The following is a 21,112-nucleotide window of genomic DNA, read 5'->3' as shown; positions in this document are numbered from 1 at the left end:
AGGAAAGAATATATCTACATGGTATAATGACACACAAAGCCCAAGAATTCTGAAAAGGAAAACTACTGAAGAGGGACATTTCCCCTCCAAATGTTAGAGACATGTACAAGAATGTTCATGTAGCGTTATTGATAATAACCAGAAATTAGACATAATCCAAGAGCCCAGCAGCAGTAGAATGGGTAAATAAATCATTGTATATTCATGAAATTATACAGCAATAGAGAAAGAAGTCCTGCTGTACCCAACAATGTGGTGCATTGGAGAGAAATAACGATGAGGGAATTAAGGCAGTCATCAAAGAGTACACATACTATATGATCTATTTATATATAAAGTTCAAAAATAGACAAAACAAATCAAGCATGATCAAAACCAGAAGAAGGGTTACCTCGGGGAAAACATTGACGGGTAGAGGGCACAAGAGAGGCTCCTGGCATGATGGTTACACATGAATACACACTTTTTATTTGTTTAGTATAATTATTATTAAATATTTTGTTAAGCAATCTCTATACCCAATGTGGGACTTGAACTCACAACCTCGTGATCAAGAGTCACATGCTTCATTGACCGAGCCAGCCAGGCGCCTCGAATATACATTTTTTAAAACTGCACTATTAGAATATACCAAAAAATACATCAGTAAAAATGAATGAACTGCTGCTGAACCAACAACATGAATAAATTCACAAAGATAATAATGAGTGAAAGAGATCAGACACAAATGAGTGCACACTTGTATGAGTCCATTTATGCAAAGCTAGAAGAGCCAAAATAAATCTTTGATGTTAAATGTCAAGAGTGGTTATAGGCCGCCTGGTGACTCAGTTGGTTAAGTGTCTGCCTTCAGCTTGGGTCATGATCTCAGGGTCCTGGGATTGAGCTCCACATCTGGCTCCCTGCTCCGTGGGGAGCCTACCTCTCCCTCTCCCTCTGCCCCTTCCCCTCCACTTGTGCTCTCCTTCTCTCTCTCTCTCTAATAAATGAATAAAATCTTTAAAAAAAAAAAAAAAAAAAGGTTACATCCAGAAAGGTGAGAACAGGAAAAGGTGGGGGGAGGGATGAGAGCTGTACTGGTTGTTCATATTTTTCTGTTTCTTGATTTGGGTGGTATTTTTTTTTAAGATTTTATTTATTTATTCATGAGACACACACACACACACAGAGAGAGAGAGAGAGAGAGAGGCAGAGACACAGGCAGAGGGAGAAACTGGCTCCACGCAGGGACCAGGGTCTCCAGGATCACGCCCTGGGCTGAAGGCAGCGTTAAACCGCTGAGCCACCCAGGCTGCCCTGTTTGGGTGGAATTTGCACAAGTATGTTCCCTTTGAGATTATTATTTTTTGTATATTTTTAAATTGGAATTCAATTTGCCAACATATAGCATAACACCCAGTGCTCATCCCGTCAAGTGCCCCCCTCAGTGCCTGTCACCCAGTCACCCCATCCCCCGACTCCCCTTCCCTTCCACTTGAGTTTAGATCAAACTATCCACTGATGATGTGTGCCCTTTCTGTCTACAAGATATACTTTAATCTGTAAGTTTGTCTTTTATGAAGTATGTGCATTCCCTTTGACCTTGCAATTTCCCTTTTATGATTTTCTTTCCTAAGGAAAGAATAATAAAATCATCCAAAGATGTACAAAGAAATGTATCAAAGCACTGCTTCTAAAGTATAAAAATAAGAAATAATCTAAATGTCTAATGATAGGGGAATCAGATGAATAATTTAGGAAACATGCATACACTGAGATACTATCCAGTCAACCATAGGTGACACAGATCTACATTTATTGACCTAGAAAAAGTGTCACTACAAAGGCTCAGATGGCAAAAGCTGGTAGATATACTGATGTTTTCAGATATAACACTAAAATGTTTTCTGTGGTAACTTTGGACAAGGGATGATTATTTGATTGCGTTTGTATTTGCCTCAATCTATTTTCTGCCTTTCCTATAAAACCCATCTCTTTTCTTTTTAAAAATTTGTTTATTTAAGTAGGTCTTATACCCAGCATGGAGCCCAACGTGGGGCTTGAACTCACCACCCTGAGACCAAGACCTGAGCTGAGCTCAAGAGCCAGGCACTTACCTGACTGAGCTGCCCAGGTGCCCCAAAAAACCCATATCTTTAAAAAGACCTTTAGTCATTTTATTTACGTCAAGATGGCCCAGCCATTAGCAAACAGATGACTTGCCTCCCTTAAGAACATAGACTCTGTGGATAGATCCAGAATGGCGTTCCCGGCTCAACCACTTATGAACCACGCTACCTTGGAGGTGTTGCCTCAATTTCAGAGCTTCCTTTTTTAGGCCAACAAAACTGAAGATAATTGTATTTAGAGGATTTTAAATATTTCAGTATCTGTAAGGCATTTATCAATGGGTGACACACAAAGACACTAATAAATGTCACTGCCTTGCCCATAGTCAGGGCTCTTAATTTCAGAATTTCGATTTCAGATACAAGGATCCTTTCAACAGACGCTCAGTTTCCAGGGAAATAAGAAATAGCCTACAGTCTCTTCTGTTCTTGTGAAGTTGTTTTTTGACTTGTGTTAGCAGCTTTTGATCAAAACTGTTGACAGTTCCCGGACCCCTTTCCTTTGGGAAGGCAAAAGAAATGACATGACCGGGCCAGAGCAGAATATTCTTGTTCACCCGTGTCAACAGGTGCAGTTACTGCACTTGCGCTCCGAGTTTGATATCTGAAGGGTCAGCAGCCCAAAGGGCTGGGGAGGACCTCTGGTGACACAGCAGACCCAAGGTGGCAGAGAGGTCAGGATCCCGGAGCAGAGCTGCTGGCTCCTTGACGGTGTCTCTCCATCCAGGACCCATAACCCAGGGACTTCACGCGGACAGGGCACGGCACGCCCAACGGTCCCTGCCTCTAAAGTGTCAGCCTCGGGTGCCTGGGTGGCTCAATTGGTTAAGCGGCTGCCTTTGGCTCAGGTCATGATCCCAGGTCCCCGGGATTGAGCCCCATGTCAGGCTTCCTGCTTAGCTGGGGGTCTGCTTCTCCCTCCCTCTCTCTCTCTCCCTCCCTCTGCCCAATCCCACTGCTCTATCTCTCTCTCTCTCTAATAAATAAATAAAACCTTTAAAAAAATTGGGAAGATAATTTCTGATGTTGAAACCTGGCTTTAACTTTTCTTTATTTTTTTCTTTATTTTTTAAAAAAGATTTTATTTATTTATTCATGAGAGAGCGAGGCCGAGACACAGGCAGAGGGAGAAGCAGGCTCCATGCAGGGAGCCCGACGTGGGACTGATCCCGGGTCTCCAGGATCACACCCTGGGCTGAAGGCGGCGCTAAACTGCTGAGCCACCCAGGCTGCCCTAACTTTTCTTTAAAGGCAGTTTGGTTTATATACAATAAAATCATCCTTTCAAAATAAAGTCTTAAGAAAAAAAGAGAGAAAGAATGAAATGCCCTCTCAAACATGGCAAGTCCTAGTGTAAACCCCAGCGTCTTGCTGATGTTCCAAGGGAGGAAAATGCGATGATCGAAGCTCCCCAGAACACGAAGCACGTTAGTAAAAGACAGCTACATGCCGTACGAAACCGAAGTTCACCTAGGCTGCGTAAACACTGCCGTGTTCTCATTACGAGGAACTAGAGACAAAGTCGCTGTGAACAGCTTCCTGTGAGGAGACCCCACGGGTAGGGGCAGGGGGCTCCTATTTTATCCACTGAATCAGGTCCCCCACTTGCTCACCCCTCCACGCAGCAGTAATCGTAGCTAAGGCTTACATCCCACTTGGTGCCACTTCACTGCACGCACTCGTTTATTCCCCATCGCGACCTGTGAGGCAGACGACCTTCCAGGTGTCAACCCTTTAGACTGGGCAACGCAGCCTTGCTACGTCTCTTCATCATCCAGCTCTTTCAGCCACTTTCGGGCTCTGGCTAATGACCAGTCTCCCCGAGCCAGGCCTCTTGGTGATAAGCTCAGAGCTGCCAGACCTTGAAACACCCAGAGATGGCTCCCTGCCACCCGTCGACATTGGTGACACTGGGTTGGGTGTAGTTGTCTAGGGCTGCCAGTACTGAGACTGCTGGTCACACTGCCAATCCCAGGGATGTGCCACCCAAGTGGAGTCTGACTCCATTGTCCCACTAGGCCGCTTCCACCACTTGAGCAGAAGGGAATCCTGATGATGCCTCGGATCTAACAGTGATTCTCAATTTGAGGGCTGCACATTGGAATCACTTGGGGGAACTTTAAAGAATCCATTGGCCAGGGACAACTGGGTGGCTCAGCGGTTGAATGTCTGCCTTTGGCATAAGTCATGACCCTGGGGTCCTGGGATGGAGTCCCACATCAGGCTCCCCACAGGGACCCTGCTTCTCCCTCTGTGTATGTCTCTGCCTCTCTCTGTGTGTCTCTTATGAATAAATAAATAGAATCTTTAAAAACAACAACAACAAAAATAATCCATTGGCCAGCTGCACGCTAGGCTAATTGCACCAGAATCTTTGGGGGTGGGGACCAGGCATCAGTATTTTTTAAAACTGCAGGTGAGCCCCAGCTGAAATCCACTGTCAGCTGTTACTGACCTCAGTGAAAACAGTCTTGGAAAAGACTAGAAAGTCTAGAAAACCCAATACAGAACTGTGATCTGGCCCTCCCTTCTTTTCAATTTATTAAAAGTATAAAACTTCTAAATGGGCTAGATTTCATTTTCTTATTATAGAGAACAGAAAGATAAGCCTTCTGTAGTAAACATATGGACCCATTATTTCCCCAAACTAGGAAGGCCTGAAGAGAAGAACCCTCTTGGCTAGACCAGAAAGAACAGTCAAAGAATGGCCACTTTCAACAAACAGCTCTTGAGCAGCTACTCTATGCCAGGTATTGTGCTTGACGCTGGGGAAGACAGGCGGGCAGACAGACAGACAGACAGGCGATCACAGTTCAGCACAATATCTATGATGCAGAGGAATACTATGAAACCGTAGAACAGACAAGATAAACTTTTGTCAGTCAGTCAACTGCATTAGGGACGGCTCCCGGGACCGGAAGGTCAGAGTGTGTAGGCAGGGCGGTTCGCCTTAGACTTCTGCAGGGGGAAGGAGACAGGTTGCAGGGGTGGGGGACTTAACAGTGGGGCTGTTTGGCAGTTAGGGGAAGTCTCCAGCTAACCGGGGAATGTTCATCTCTGTGTCTATCTAGTTTCAAGGGGACAAACAGTTCTAAGCTAATCACTCATGAGACACAGAACAGGACATTGGCCAAAGGCAAAAGGGTCTATGTCTGTCCTTATCACTCCTACCCAAGACTTTGTGTATTAGTGTATGTGTGCTTTCCTTCTCTCTCTCTCTTTCTCCCTCTCTCTTTTAGTTGGTAACCTTTCAAATATATGCAAAGGAAGAGAGAATAGTATAATGAATCCTCATACAATAATCCCCCAATTTAAGTATCAAAAATTGGCCACTCTTGGTCATTTAGCCCTCTTTACTTTTTTCAACGTATTTTAAGACAAATCCTAGACAAAGTGTCACTTCACTTTGATATGCATCCGTCAGTTATCTTTAGCCAATTTTTTGACGTTTGGGAAGTTTTCCTGGACGAAGTGACGTCTAAGTTGAGATCAGAAGGACAAGCTGCAAAGAGCCTGGTGAAGATGTAGGTGGTGGGGCGGGACAGAGGAGCGGGAATGTTCTACTCATTCATTCTACCCAAGAGCATGTGCTAGGACTTCATGGTAATTTTTAAGAGAAGGGGATCCGTGGGAGATGGGTGCACATAGGTAAGCTGCGGCCCTTTCATACAAGGTTTTGTGAGCCTCAAGTTCTGGAAGGTCTAAGTTAACTAGAGGAGGAGGAGGAAACAGCACGTCCAAAGATTTCCCTACCCCACTAGCTCTCTCCAGCTTTGTTCCTCTGGGGTCCACTTTCAGTTTTTTTTTTTTTTAAAGATATTTATTTATTTATTTATTCATGAGAAACACAGAAGCAGAGACACAGGCAGAAGGAGAAGCAGGCTCCCCATGGGAGCCCGATGTGGGACTCAATCAGGGTACCCTAGAATCATACCCTGAGCCAAAGGCAGTTGCTCAACCACTGAGCCACCCAGGCGCCCCGTCTACTTTCAGTTCTTGCCTGAGGTGGGGACCATGGAATCTAGTGGGTCTCAAGGCATCTGACTAAGCAAAATGCACAGAGGGGGCTTCAGTTCTCCTCCTTATCATCCCTCATTCCTGCCTGCCGAGGCAGGTGGGCTCTGGCCTGGTCCACCCCCTCCCAGGCTGTTAGGTCAGAATGGGGGCTTGTCTTTCACTGACTTGATGCTCCTGAGCCCCACTCAGAGAAGTGGGGAGCTCCATGTTCTTGAATGAAAGATTGAGGACGTTGCACAGTACACAGCTGAGTCCACATGTCAGGAGAGACCTGAGCTGGCAACAGAGATTTGGGAACCGTCTGCACAGATGTGCTGGAGGTGGAAAGGGAGACTAGGCCCGTGACCAGAGCGAGGCCAATATTTAAGTGCCCAGCAGAGCAGTCACATGACATCTTGGCATAATTTTCTTAAGCTGCATAAGTGCATTGGTTCATTATTTCTCTGTGTTCCTGTGTGAAAAACAAAACTATGAATTAGGGTCATCTGGGTGGCTCAGTGGTTGAGCATCTGCCTTCAGCTCAGGATGAGATCCCAGGGTCCTGGGATCAAGTCCCACATCGGGCTCCCTGCATGGAGCCTGCTTCTCCCTCTGCCTGTGTCTCTGCCTCTTTCTCTGTGTCTCTCATGAATAAATAAACAAAATCTTTAAAACCCCCAAAACTATGAATTATGGCAAAGTCTATGCCTTTTCTTTGGAACCAGTAAATCTATGAGATGGCAGCAAGTTGGGGTACAGCTGGGGGTGGTGGAGGGGATAATGAAATGATCAGGAGGAGAGAGAAGCAAGCTGAGTCCCTGGGAATAAGACGTGAGGGTTGGGGGAGGCAAAAGCACCGGAAGCCACACCCGCCAAAGGGTCAAACAGTTAACAGAATGAGCCTGGGGACCCCACGCAGAATACACATTTAACAAAAATCCATTTTCTTTACTAAAAATTAGACATCATAATGACCATTTCTTAAGAGCCAGGGGCTTGGCATCTTCTCTCCGTGGTTTCACAGTCTCCGCGACACCCCACCGCGGAGGGATTCACCGTCCTGTCTGCAAATGAGGCGCCGCAGGGGGTGCCTTGCTGGCGAGAAGCGCTGGAAATGACCCGTGTTCTGACTCAGCCACTCGTCCAGCTGTGCCAGCCGGGCCAAGTCGCTTCATCTCGAACCCCTTAAAGACACCTGGCAGGTGAGAGACCCCCGCTGGAAGCGCCAAGCCGCAAGGGCTCCAATGCCCCTGCACCCCGAAGCCGCGGCCCGGACCCCAACATCCCCATTTTACAGATGCGGCCACGGAGGCCAGAGGCAGAGCTGGGTCTGGGATGCCCGCCTCCCGGTTAGTGGGACGCTCTCGTCGTGAAGCTGCAGGTGCCGGCGCAGCGGCGCGGACAGCCAGTCCCTTCTCTCTGGGGGTGATCCTGGGGTCCTGGGATCGAGTCCCGCTCGGGATCTCCCGCTGCCTGTGTCTCGGCCTCTCCCTCTGGTTCCACATAAGGAAAAAATGCGCAGAGGACGTGCCACAGCGAGAACAAAGCTGGCGGGGCGCACTCGCAGCGGGGCTGCAGGCTGGGGACCCCCGCCCCCACCCGGTCCCCGCCCCCACTCCTAGCCCCACCCCACCCCCATCTCCACCCCGCCCCCACCCCGCGGCCGAGCCCGAGCCCGAGCCGGGGGGATCCGGCTTCCGGCTTCCAGGCCCTACGGACGCAGCCGCCTCTGCCCCGGGGACCCCGTCTCCTGGAGCCGGGGGAGGCCCAGGTCGGCTCCTGGCTCGCGGCCCCGCGGCAGTCGCCATGGAAACCGCCGCCCGCGTCACCCGGGACCACAGCTCCCCTCCTTCCCACGCAAGGGGGAGAGAAATTTCGACCAATGAGATGGCGAGAGCCTCGTGACGTCAACAGTCGCTGGGTGGGCGGTCGGGGCTGGCGCCTCGGGCTGGGGGTTGGGCAGGAGGGCGGGCGCGGGGCGAGGAGGAAGGGGGCGCGGGGCGGCAGGGCTCCCGGTCCCCCGGACGTCCTGCAGGCACCTCCTCTCGGGTTCTCCCGACTGACCGCCCCCCCATCGCATCCCTCCTGCTCCTCCCCGGGAGCAGGGCCGGAGAGGTCTGGGCGGGGAGTCGGGTCGCTGACTTGCGGGGAAGGTGGGGCTCAGGCGCAGGGGGAGGGGGGGGAGGGGAGGGGGGGAGGGGAGGGGGGGGCGGGGCGGGGGACGCCTGGGGGCCGGGGGCGCCCGCCAGCCCCGCGGTGAAGGACGGAGCCTGAATGCCCGCCGTCTCCTTCCTCTGCCGCAGACCCCGAAAGAACCTGGGTCTCTAAGCCGCGGAGGCCGGCGTGCGCCTTCCTCGTGGCAGGCATCTCCTCCCTGGTATTTGTGGCTGGGGTGAGGAAGGCGGTGTCCCTGTCAAGGGTTCCTCGGCCCAGAAGGTACCTTAGCAGGCCACAGAACCCGGCTCAACCCAGCTCCAGAGGCTCCCTGCAGGGAAGCCCCTCCTTCCTCCCTGCGTCCCTTGCTCCGCGCGTGCAAGGGCCACCTGTGAGCCAGGCCCAGCTCCAAGGACTGCAGGTGCGGCCGTGCGGGAGACAGGAGGCTCCTGCCCTCCGGGGGATGGCACTCGGGGCGGCCTTCGAACCTGCATTCTCCACTCGAGACCAGGACTGCGCTGAAAGTGGCCCTTTGTGCTGAAGGCAGTGAAGAGATCATGGCCAGACATGGCCCTAAAAGAGGGTAACCCTCCCCTTAAAAAAAAAAAAAAAAATTAGCTTTGTTGAGGTATAATCGGCACCTACAATTATAAGATATTTGAAGTGTACATCGCAGAGATTTGATATACATACACGTTGTGGAAGGATTCCCCCCACGTAGTTAATTAACACATTCATCACCTCACATGCTTGTCTGTCTTCTCTCTCTCTCTCTCTTTTTTATGTGAGAACATTTACAGTCTACTCTCTTAGCAAACTTCAGTAACACAATACAGTGTTTTCAATGTGGTCACCATGTTTTACATTTTTTAAAAAGATTTTATTTATTCATGAGAGACACAGAGAGAGAGAGGCAGGCTCCATGCAGGGAACCCAATTCGAGACTTGATCCCAGGGCTCCAGGATCACACCTTGGGCCTAAGGCCACGCCAAACTGCTGAGCCACCCAGGGATCCCCATGTTTTACACTATAATGCTCCTCAGATCCTATTCATCTTAGAGCTGAAAGTTTATATCTCTTTACCAACTCTCCCTATCTCCTCCTACACCCCAGCTCCTGCAGCCACTTTTCTACTCTGTGTTTCTATGCATTTGGCTTTTTTTTTTTTTTTTAAGATTTTTTAAGATAAGAGGGGTGTCTGGGTTCATTAAGCATCTACCTTTGGCTCAGGTCATGATCCCAGGGTCCTGGGATGGAGCTGGCATCAGGCTCTCTGCTCAGCGGGAACTCTGCTTCTTCCCCTCTGCCCCTCCCCGCACCTCGCTCTCTCTCTCTCTCTCTCTCTCTCTCTCAAATAAATAAATAAAATCTGAGGGACCTGGGTGGCTCAGTCAGTTAAGCATCTACCTTGGGGTCAGGTCATAACCCAGGGTCCTGAGATTGAGCCCCACATTGGGCTCCCAGTTCAGCAGGGAGCCTGCTTCTCCCCTTTCTCTGGGCTTATTCTCTCTCTCACTATCTCTTTCTCTCAAATAAATAATAACATCATTTTTTAAGAAATCTGATAGCAAGTGTGTGTGTCTGGCTTTTCACTAACAAGTGTATCCTTTCTTGATGACATCCTGACCATATCCCCCACACTGCCCTTCCCTGGTACTAGGTAGGGACTGAGGCCTCAGGGCCAACTCTCCGGGCCCCTGTGTAGTGTCCATCCTCTCTGCCCCAGAACAGTCTCTCCCCTTTGGCCTCAGATGGGAAGATTCACCCAGGAAGAATGAGGCCTCAGTTCAAGCCTCAGCCCTATCCTGAGCCGCCGTCTCAGGAAAGAGTAAGAGGGGTATGGTGTCGAGGTTCAAGGAGTTTGGGGGCTGGCCCAGGGAAAACATGACCATGAGGGGCAGTAACACACAAGATTTAACACACAAGTTTGCCCTCGGGAGGCGGGGCAGGTGGGGGGCGGTGACCCTCTCATAGCATGAAACCATCAGAAGCTCTAAGTGAGCTCAATGAGCCACCATCCAGCAGAGGCAGGCAGGGGAGCCCCCAGGGATGTGGGACTCACAGAGGGGGCTTCCTTGTCTAGCTACTGATGCTCAGCAGCAGGGTGGAGAGTGCCTGGGTCAAAGGGCAGCTTGGGGTCTTATAACTATCAGACTGTCCTCTCTCTGGCTCGCAGATATGGGGTGAGCTGTGTCTTGCAAAGTGTGCAAAAGCAGGCCAGCTTTAAATGGTTTCTTTGAGCTATTTTTGAAGTAAGTGGATGTGTAAAAAATTTGAGTTTTGCCCCAGGGAGGGGGTGGGCTTTGGAGCTGATGGGTCTCAGCCCACAGCCAAGGAACAGCAGCCTAGGGACTGACCTGTGGAGGCCGTCTTTGGCCCATTTGTGTAACACACAAGCGGAAGGAGCCTAGAAAGATCTGCTGATGGTGAGGGCATCTCATTGTGGGTATTTCCCACCCTCAGAGGACTCGAGAGCCTGCTATTCAGGGTGCTTCAAGATCCAGCCCCCACTGGCTTCTACACCAGCCGCTAAGTATTGTAATGGTACAGGGGGAGACGGTCTCCGTAGAACCACCCTCCTCACATCATTTTCCCCTCGAAAGCCACCGTGGCCTCCCTATTGTCCACTTTGTCCCACAGGCTGGGTGGCTTGAAACAACCAGATTTATTGTGTTAGAGTACTGGAGGCTAGAAGTCTGAAATCAAGGTGTCGCAGGACCCCATCCTCTCTGTGGAGGTGCTAGGAGAGGAATCCTTTCTTGCCTCATCCAGCTTCTGATGCTTGCTGGCATTCCGTGAGTTCCTCGGCTTGGGGGGGAAAGTCTGCCTCCAGCATCACATGCTGTCTTCTCCCTACGTGTCTCCCACTGTCTGTGTCTCTCTTCTTACAGGGCCATCGATCACATGGGGTTAGGGTCCACCCTTAATGACCTCATCTTAACCTGATTACATCTGCAAAGATCTTATTTCCAAATGAAGTCATACTCACAGGTGTGGGGATTAGGACTTCAACGTATCCTTTTGAGGGATACGATTCAACCCATGATACCAGGTGACTTACGTCCTGTTGAGTGGCCGTGCTGGAGATATGCAGGTGCTTCCAGAGACCTTTCTTAGGTGACAGCCTGTGGGTTCCCTTTGCTTTGTCACTGTCTCTTCCTCCATCCTGCCACCCAGCACTTGGACTCTGATGTCGAGGCCACGGGAGACGAAGCAGCAACATAGGGGAGCCTGGGTGCTACGTGGCGTGGAGTACGCTTCCAGCCCTGGACAGCCAACCTGGACTTTTACTTTTAAGGGGAAATAAATTTCAGGCTTTGCTTTGCTACACTAAAAGTTAGAACTATATTGGGAATGATGCAGAGAAGATTAGCACGGACCCTGAGCCAGGATGATGCGCAAATTTGTGGGGTTCCATATTTTATGGATGTACCTAGAGAGTTTCATGCTAAATGAAATATGCCAGTCAAAGAAAGACAAATACTGTATGATTTCACTCATATGTGGGACTTAAGAAGCAAAACAAATGAGCAAAGGGGGAAAAAAATACCAACAGAGAGACAAACCCAGAAAAAGACTCTTAACTCTAGAGAAGAGACTCATGGTTCCCTAAGGGGAGATGGGTGGGGGTGTGGGGTCCCAGGGGAAGGGGCCTAAGGGGTGCACTTGTCAGTGGGGAGCACCGGGCGGTGCGGGTAAATGCTGGATCACTATGTTGTACACCTGAAACTAACGGAACACTGTATGTTAACTACATGGGAATTAAATTAAAAAAATTTTTTTTCAAAGCATGTAAATCCCTTATTGGGGAGAAACCCATTGCAGCAGAATCCTGTTCCAGCGAATACACTTTGTGCCACCCTGGACTTGGGGCTTGGCCGTGGGGTTTGGGTTCCCCTCGGAGTTCCCAAGGGGGAGATAAGCCTGGGTCCTTTCGCTTCTAGATTTCCACACTTGCATGGGGAGTCCAGCCCGTACCACTCCCCTTCTCGGGGCCACTCAGCTGTGCCCCGTCTCCCTTTGTGCTTCTTTTTGATCCCTTCCTCAGTGCAGAGGGTCTCCCGGGGCAGGGAAGAAATTACTCCCTTGCATTCACCCAAATCTCTGGTTTCTGCCATAAGCTGCCTGCCCTGAGTCCCTTGGGGCTTTGGCTTTTGAAACTCAAAACCTTTATCTCTCGTCCTGTTGCCTCCAAGATGTAATCTGCGAGCCAGAAATACAGGATGGATATTTTTGTGTTGCTGCTGGCCTCCTCCTTTCTCTGGGGTTCTGAGCCCAGGAGGCTACAGCTTATGCTCTAATAGGGGAAAGGTCACGATGGCCTAGGAATGGCCAGGAATGAGGACACGCTGGCTAATTTATCAACTATGACCCTGCTGGCATGAGCCTTTGCCTATATGCGGTGTCAGAAACTGCCAGTACTAGAAGATGCCTTTACGGGTCCTCCTCAAGGGTGCCTGGGAGGCTCAGTCGGTTAAGCATCTGCCTTCGGCTCAGGTCATGATCCCAGAGTCCTGGGATTGAGTCCCGTGTTGGGCTCCCTGCTCTCTGGGCCTCTGAGCCTCCCCGCTGCTTGTGCTCTCACTCATACATGTGCACTCTCTCTCAAGTGAATAAATAAAAATTTTTTTAAAAGAAGGAATCTCTGAACACCAATAAAAAATTTATAAAAATAAAAAATAAGGTAAAAAAAATAAAAAGGAATCTCCCCTAAAAGAGCAGTTCTGGGTTCAAATAAGTTTGAGAAACGGAGCTTTTACTATGCAAATACACACTGTGCAGTAGACACAGTGCAGTATATCCTAAATTTATCCTCTTTTCCAGAACCATACACAACACACCAAAGCACACGAGAGTTCTGTCTTCTAAAAATGCATCTCCACTAGGAATATAGGCGTGTGCTGTCCAGGAGGGAACATAAGCTGGGACCAAGGGTGGCCTCTGGGGATCCAAGGTGGGAAGTAGATTTCCTGTTCACCGTACAACTTTTGCTCTTTGGGGTTTATGCTTTCCGTGTGTCTCTGTTACCAACGGTCTATAAGGGGCACTAACTCAGGACGTGAGCGGGTGAGCCCTGGCACTGCCAAGGCGAACTGCCCTGTCCTGGAGAATCCCGGGAGCTGGACAGATCCAAGCTTAGCTCCTGGCTGGGTTTGCCAACACTGTGGCTGACCAAACTCAGATAAGCTTGTTGCAAGAGAAGCCAATAACTCAAGAGACAACAGTTTGGAAAAGAGAAAGGGAGAGACCTATTTGGGGTGCTGGCATCTGGGACAGGTGCGACAGAGAGGGCAGAGAGCAAGGAATCCCAGGTGAGGGTGGGGGGTATGTGTTCAGCATGCGATCGAGGGCAGGGCAGGGGACGTGTGGGGTGTGGTCTTCCAGGCATTCCGTTGCTACTGGGGCTTTCCTGAGCTGGCCATTGGAATGTTCCGGTCATTGCAAAACATCTTCGGTGCCTCAAGAAGGTGCAATGAGACATAGGAACACATGCGGGCAAGCCCCCTTGCTCCCCTATAGACCCTAACCATTGAAATCAGAAACAGATGAGACCGCTTAACTCATGCTTTACCTGAAACCCATGGCTCTCTTTCTCTTTCAAATAAATAAATAAATATATAAAAACTTAAAAAAGTAAAATAGATGGAATAAATTGATGGAAGCTTAGGTAAGCCGAAAACTGGTTATTGAGTTGACATCAATCACATTTAACCAAATCCTCCTGGGGATTGATAGCTGCTGCCTTTTGTCATTGTGGGAAGCATCCTTCAGATGCTCACCACTGGGGGTGAGTGATGTCAGAATGACATTGAGGATGCCGGGAAATAGGAAAGCAAGAAAAACAAGAACAAAATCTATTTTGACTGCTCTGGTGTGGAACTGGAAATAGCAAATGTTTTCAAAGCTGGAATGTGTAGCAGAGTTGAGACCCATTGGGGTCTGAGAGTAAAATTAAGAGGTCTTCTTCCAGAAGCCATTTCTCTTGTTCTGGATAAGGCAATGGGGTGAATTTATTTATTTATTTATTTATTTATTTATTTATTTATTTATTTATTTATATTTTTAATGGGGTAAAATTTAAAAAGTGAGTAAAACTTGGCCACTATCTTCAAATGGCTCCTGGAGCTGGAAGTTGCTCTGTGTCTTATCAGAGATGTTTCTGGAAAGAGCCTCTCCCCGGCTCCCTGTCTACCCCCAGCTTCATTACGTAAGAGCTGAGGTTGGGGCTGGGTTTGCTCAGAGAGAGCTGACCTGGGGGGTTGTGTCTGCCTTGGGAGACAGTGAGCTTTGGGACCTGGAGCACTGAGGGCAGCTGGTCCTTCCAGGAACTTCTGGGAGAATTCCACATTCCAGGTCACGTGGGCAGGCCAGGAAATCCAGGCCGGGTCCCTTGGCTTGTAGAGAGACAGATCCAAACTTTGCTCTAGAAAAGCCTTTCTGATCGCCAGCCCTAGGACGAACTAATGATATTTCTTACCAGCCTGGTACAGAGTCACACAACCTTTTTCCAACTCTAGCAATGGAGAAATCATCATTTCTCAGGAGAGAGCATTCCAATTTCGGAAAATTCTATTTTATTTTAAAATTCTTACCTCAACATAATTATAGGCTCGCAGGACACGGCACAATTAGTACAGAGAGTCCTGTGTGCCCTTCACCTCACCCCCCTCCCCCACCAGTGGCATCTTATTGGGTGTGACACAGTTTCAAAGCCAGGGGATTGGCATTGCCTGTTACCGTTCTATAGGCCTTACTCACTTTTCGTCACTTTTTAAATTAAAAAAAAAAAAAAAACACCCTGAATTCACTTGTGTTTGCAGCTTGTATAGATCCTGTATAGAAATTCCTGTATTTGAGATATAGATCTGTTTCATCACTAAAAAAGAACTCCCTCCCGCTACCTCTTTGTGTTCACACCCACCCATTTCTAGACGGGGAATGTTCTATAAATGGACTTGTACAGTACACAGTCTTTATTTTAACTGTAACAGTGTGGGTGATATATAATTCACAAACCACTCATTTAAAGTGTACAGTTCAGCGGCTCTGAAGATACTAAGAGTTCTGCAACCATCACCATCGTCAAGTTAGAGCCCTTACGTCACCCTGAAAGGAAACTTCCCACCAATCAGCAGTTGGTCTCTATTTCTCCCAAAGCCTCAGCCCCAGGCAACCACTAATCTGCTTTTTGTCTCTGTGGATTTGCCTGTTCTGGACAATGCATTCAAATGGAATATATAAATATATATACATAAATTATATTTATAAATATATATAAATAATAAATAAATATGTAAATCATATATTTATAATCATGTATTTGTAGTCCTTTGTACCTGGCTTTTTTCACCGAGGATGATGTCATCAAGGTTCATCCATTTATCGGTTGTTTCCACTTTTGGCTCTGATGAATTGATTGAACTGATTGGCTATTTTATGGATCGAACTGATTGACAATTATGAATTAACTATTTCCGCTTTGGGCTATTGTGAATAGTGTTACTATGAACATTTACATACAAGTTTTTGTGTGGATGTAGGTTTCTATTTTTTTTTAGGTATATACCCAGGAATGGAATTGCCAGATTATACCATAACTCTGTTTAACCGTTTCAGACACTGCTAATGAAGGATAGTTGGAAGAAAGGCAGGCAGGGACAAGGGGCCCCCAGGCACCCCAAGAGGAAACCACCCTTAAAAGGGTTTTACTTCACCCTGGCAGGAGCCATCCACCTTTGCCCACGTGATAGGTAGATGACAAAACCTGATGGGGTGACACGCTTGGAAAGGGTTGATGAGATTAAACCAGCCTGCTCCCAAGCCCGTAAAAACCCTTAGACTTAGGAACTCTGGGGACAACCCTCTTGGGTCTCCTCCCTCTTTGGGAGCTTTGTACTATCGCTCAATAAACTTTGCATTGCTGCCCACCAATCTTCATCTGGTCGGCCTCTTCACTCTTCCTGTGACCAAGAAGCCCTGGCACTGAAGGAGAAGGAACCCTGTAACATTGCCAAACTGTTTTCCTAAGCAGCTGTGCTATTTTCCATTCTCAGTGGATGAGGGTTCTTACTTCTCCAAATCCTCACCAACACTTGCTATTGTCTGTCTTTTTGCTTCTAGCCATCCGGGTGGGTGACGAGTCGGACCTCACTGTGGACTTCTTCAAAAAAGATTTTGTTTTGGGGGCGCCTGGGTTGCTCAGTTGGTTAAGTGTCTGACTTTAGCTCAGGCCATGATCCCAGAGTGCTCATGTTGGGCTTCTTGCTCTGCGGGGAGACTGCTTCTCCTCTCCCTCTGTCCCTCCCCTTGCTCTTGCTCTCTCTCTCTCTCAAATAAATAATTAAAATATTTTTAAAAAGTAAAATGAAAGACTTGACTTTAAATAATCTCTACACCCAACATGGGGCTCAAACTCACAACCCCGAGATCAAGAATCACACACTCCTACCGACTGTGCGGGCACAGTGCCCCTCACTGTGGTTTTGATTTGAATTTCTCTAATGACTAGAGACATTGGGCATCTTTTCCTGTGCTTGATGGCCTTTGCAAATCTTCTTTGGAAAAAATGTCTACTTGCATCCTTTGTCCGTTTTTAAATTGGATTATGTCTTTTTATTGTGACTGTTCTCATATAATCTAGATACAAGTCCCTTAGATTTATGACTTGCGAATGTTTTCTTCCATTCTTTATGCTTTCTTGATGGTATTATTTGAAGCACAAAAGATTTTAATTTTGAGGAAGTCCAATTTATCTATACATTTTTCTTTTTTTTTTTTTTTTTTTTTTGTCTTATAGCCTAGAAGCCTTTGCCTAGTCTAAGGCTATGAAGGTTTATCTCTGTATTTTCTTCTAGAAAAGAAGGACTCTTCTAGAAAAGAGATTTGTAGTTGTAGCTACGTCATTTGATCCATTTTGAGTTAAAGTTTATGTATGGTATGAATAAGAAGTCTGATTTCTTTTGTACATGGATACCCAGTTGTCCCAGCACCATTTTATTGAACGACCATTCTTTCCCATTGAATTGTCTTAGCACCCTTTTCCAAGATAGATTGACGGTAAGTGTAAATAAAGGTTTGTTTCTGGACTCTTGATTCTATTCCATTGATCTATTTGTCTATTCTTATGACAACACTACACAGTCTGGATTGCACCAGCTTTGTAGTACATTTTAAAATCAGGACTGTTCTTTTGCAACAGTGTTTTGGCTACTCTGAATTTCTTGGCTTTACATATGAAGAATCAGTCAGTTCCTGCAAAAAAAAAAAATCAGTAGGAATTTTGATAAGGATTACATCAACTATGTAGATCATTCTAGAAAGTATGGCCGTCTTAGCAATATTAAGTCTTCCACTCCATGAGCACAGGGTGTCTTTCCATTTATTTAGGTCATATTTAATTTCTTTCAACAATTTTTTAAAATTTTTCAGACCATACATGTTATATTGCTTTTGTTAAATTTTTCCTAAGTGTTTTACTCTTTTGACACTATTGTAAATGCTTTTTTTTTTCTTGGAATTGTTTTTCTTAATTCCAGTTTCAGGTTATTCATTGCTAGTATATTGATTGATTTTTGTATATTGATGTTGTACTCCCTAATCTTGCTGAACTTATCAGTTGTAATCATTTTCAGTGGATTCCTTAGGATTTTTTATATACAAAATGTCGTCTGCCAGTAAAAAGGTTTCTTCTCACGCATTTTTATTTATTTATTTATTTTAGAACGAGAGAGAGAGCGAGCATGCGCAAGAGCAGTGGAGTGAGAGCAGAGGGAGAGACAGAGAGAATCTCAAGCACACTCAGTGCTGACCATGGAGCTGGACACGGGGCTTGATCTCCTGACCCTGAGATCACCAGCTAAGCTGGAATCAAGAGTTGGAGGCTTAACTGACTTCACCACCCAAGCGTCCCTCCGCGTGTTTTTAAAATAGACTTTATTTTTTAGAGCAGTTTCAAGTTCACACTAAAATTAAGAGACATATACCCTCTGCCCCTATACACATAGGCTCCTTCATTTTCAACATTCCCCACAAAAGTGGTGCATTTACTACAATGGGTGAAGCTACACTGGTGCATCATTAGCACCCAGAATCCACAGTTTACATTAGGGTTCACCCTTGGTGTTGTACCTTCCATGGGTTTTAACAAATGTATAAGGACATGAATCCATCATTATGGCATCACACAGAATCTTTTCACTGCCCTAAAAATCCTCTGTGCTCTGCATGTTCATTCATCACTCCTCTTGAAACCCTGGCAACCATTGGTCTTAACTATTCCCATAATCTTGCCTTTTCCGGAATGTCATTTAGTTGGAATTATGTAATATGTAGTCTTTTCAGGCTGGCTTCCCTCAGTTAGTGGCATGCATTTAGCTCTTTAGAGCCGAACAATATTCCATTATTGGATGGATTACAATTTATTTATCCATCCCCCACCAAAGGACATAAAGGCTGCTTCCAAGTTTTGGCAATTAAAAATAAAGCTGCTATAAACATCCAAGTCCAGGTTTTGTGTAGAGGTAAGTTTTCAACTTCTCTGGGTAAATACCAAGGAACACGATTGTTGGATTGTATGGCAAGAGGATACCTAGTTTTCTAAGAACCACCAAATTGCCTTGCAAAGCGGCTGTTCCATTTTGCACTCCCACCAGCAACAAACGAGGATTCTTTTTGCTCCACATCCTCAGCAGCATTTAATATGGGCAGTGTTTTGGGTCTTGGCCATTCTAATAGGTGGGTAGTGGGATCTCATTTTAATTTCCTTGATGACTTATGATGTACAGCATCTTTTCATATGCTTATTGCCCTTTGCATGTATCTGTTAAGCTCTTTGGCCCATTTTTAAATTGAGTTGCTTGCTTATTGTTAAATTTTAAGTGTTCTTTGAGTAGTTTTGGATAATAGTCTTTTAACAGCTGTGTCTTTTGCAAATATTTCTCCCAGTCTGTGACTTGTCTGTTCATTATCTTGACAGTGCCTTTAATTTGCATTTTTCTAATGGCTAATGGTGCTGAACATCTTTTCATGTGTTCATTTGGCAGTTAGTGTAATACCTGTTTATGCCTTTTCTCTGTTTCTTAATTGGAGTTTGTAACTGTTGAGTTTTGAGAGTTCCTTACGTATTCTTGACATAAGGCCTTTGTTGGATATGTGCAATCATATACTGTAAAAAATTAGTTTCAACCATGTAAGTAGTACATGAATGCATTCTTTTTTTTTTTTTTAAAGTAGGCTCCACGCTCAACACGGAGTTTGAACTCATGATCCTGAGATCAAGACCTGAGCTGAGATCAAGAGTCAGACACTCAACCAAATGAGCCACCCTGGTGCCGCCCATGAATGCGTTCTTTATTTAAAAATAGTAAAACAGGTTTGATAAAGTTTAAACCCCCAAATCCTTTCCTTTTCCGCCATCCTCCCAGGGATGACCATTATTATGGATTTGAGGCATATCGCATCTAGGTTTTTTAAAAATACTTTTCTCAAGATACACAAACTCACAGAATGTATATGGTGCTGTTTTGTATCTCAGTTTGACAAAAAGGTTGTACTGTTTGTATCACAGTGCAACAGATGCATTTTTGAATTAAGGATATTTTAGAGACTTTCTTAGTGTTGATACATATCTCCAGTCTGTTCCTTCACATTATTGTAAAAGCCCTGCATTGTAGGACTATGTTATGTTTAGCCACAACTCTGCTCCTCGACTTCCAAGTGGTTCCCAGTGCCTCTCCAGCAAACAGTGCTGCAGTGAACCACCTCATACAGGCCTCTGGGCATGCGTGGGAGTGTTTCTTTAGCAAGATATAGAGAAAGGGAATGTTGTGAACATTAAGGTATGTGCTCTATCTTTTTATGTAGTGTATATATATATATATATATTTTTTTAAGGATTTTATTTATTTATTTTAGAGAGGAAGGGACAGAGAGAAAGAGATGGGGCAGAAGGAGGAGAGAGTCTCAAGTAGACTCTGCGCTGAGCATGGAGCCAATGTGGGGCTGGATCCCACAACCCTGAGATCATGACCTAAGCTGAAATCAAGAGTCTGGATGCTTAGCCGACTGAGCCACCCAGGTGCCCCATGCTTTTTGTATTTTCATAGATCCTGCCAAATCGCCCTCCAAGATGTGCATTTTCCCCACACCTTGGCCAACAACCAAGAAAACCACATCTTCTGAATGTAAGGCACACTATTTTGTAGGCCAATTGCCTACCAGCTGCAATGAAGAAGGCAGTCCGAGGGTGGGGGAGAGGAGTGGGGTTCAGAAACGCTGCCGCCGAGGGTAAGGGGGCAGCTCTCACTGGGCCTTCTGTGCCACGGGGCCTGCACCCACACACTTCCAGCTCCTCTCTACGAGGAATTGTCATTGAACAGAGGAGACAGAGGAGACATGAGGACTAAGTTCAGTGCGGATTCTGGATTAGAACGTGAAATAGGAGAAGTGAGAACACTGGTGCGACCCCACAAAGTCTGCAGTTTAACTGTTGTGCACCAGTGTCAATTTATTCGCTGTGACCAGCGTGCCCTGGTGATATTAGCATCAGGAGAGGCTGAGAGAATGAAAAACAGGATGTCAGATCTTGGCAACAGGCCTGTAAATCTAAAATTATTGTAACATAAAAATTTGTAAAAGAAAAGACTTGAACGTGCAATAAAATACAATGTGTGGACTGTACTTGGATCCCAATGGAAACAAACCAAAAAGAGACTTTTAGGGGGAGGAAACAGCCAATATTTGAATATAGACTGGGTATTAGACAGTATTAAGTAATCATTATTAATTTTGTCAGGTGTGATATCATGTTTTATGAACAAAAATTACCTACTGAAGGTGCATGCTGAAGTGTTTA

At 46.5% G+C, this 21,112-nt stretch overlaps 1 non-coding gene across 1 annotated transcript; it reads left to right on the top strand.

The window, feature by feature from the left end:
* Positions 1 to 11,579: 11,579 nt before the first annotated feature.
* LOC144293552 (U6 spliceosomal RNA) lies at positions 11,580 to 11,683 on the top strand. The gene has a single exon (XR_013360760.1). It is a non-coding gene; the product is annotated as a U6 spliceosomal RNA (small nuclear RNA).
* The last annotated feature ends 9,429 nt before the right edge of the window (positions 11,684 to 21,112 follow it).

Source organism: Canis aureus, chromosome 21 (genome assembly GCF_053574225.1).
Source record: "Canis aureus isolate CA01 chromosome 21, VMU_Caureus_v.1.0, whole genome shotgun sequence".
Classification (NCBI taxonomy): Eukaryota; Metazoa; Chordata; class Mammalia; order Carnivora; family Canidae; genus Canis; species Canis aureus.
The sequence above is the reverse complement of the archived record's forward strand: the minus strand, read 5'-3'. Positions and strand labels throughout refer to the sequence as shown.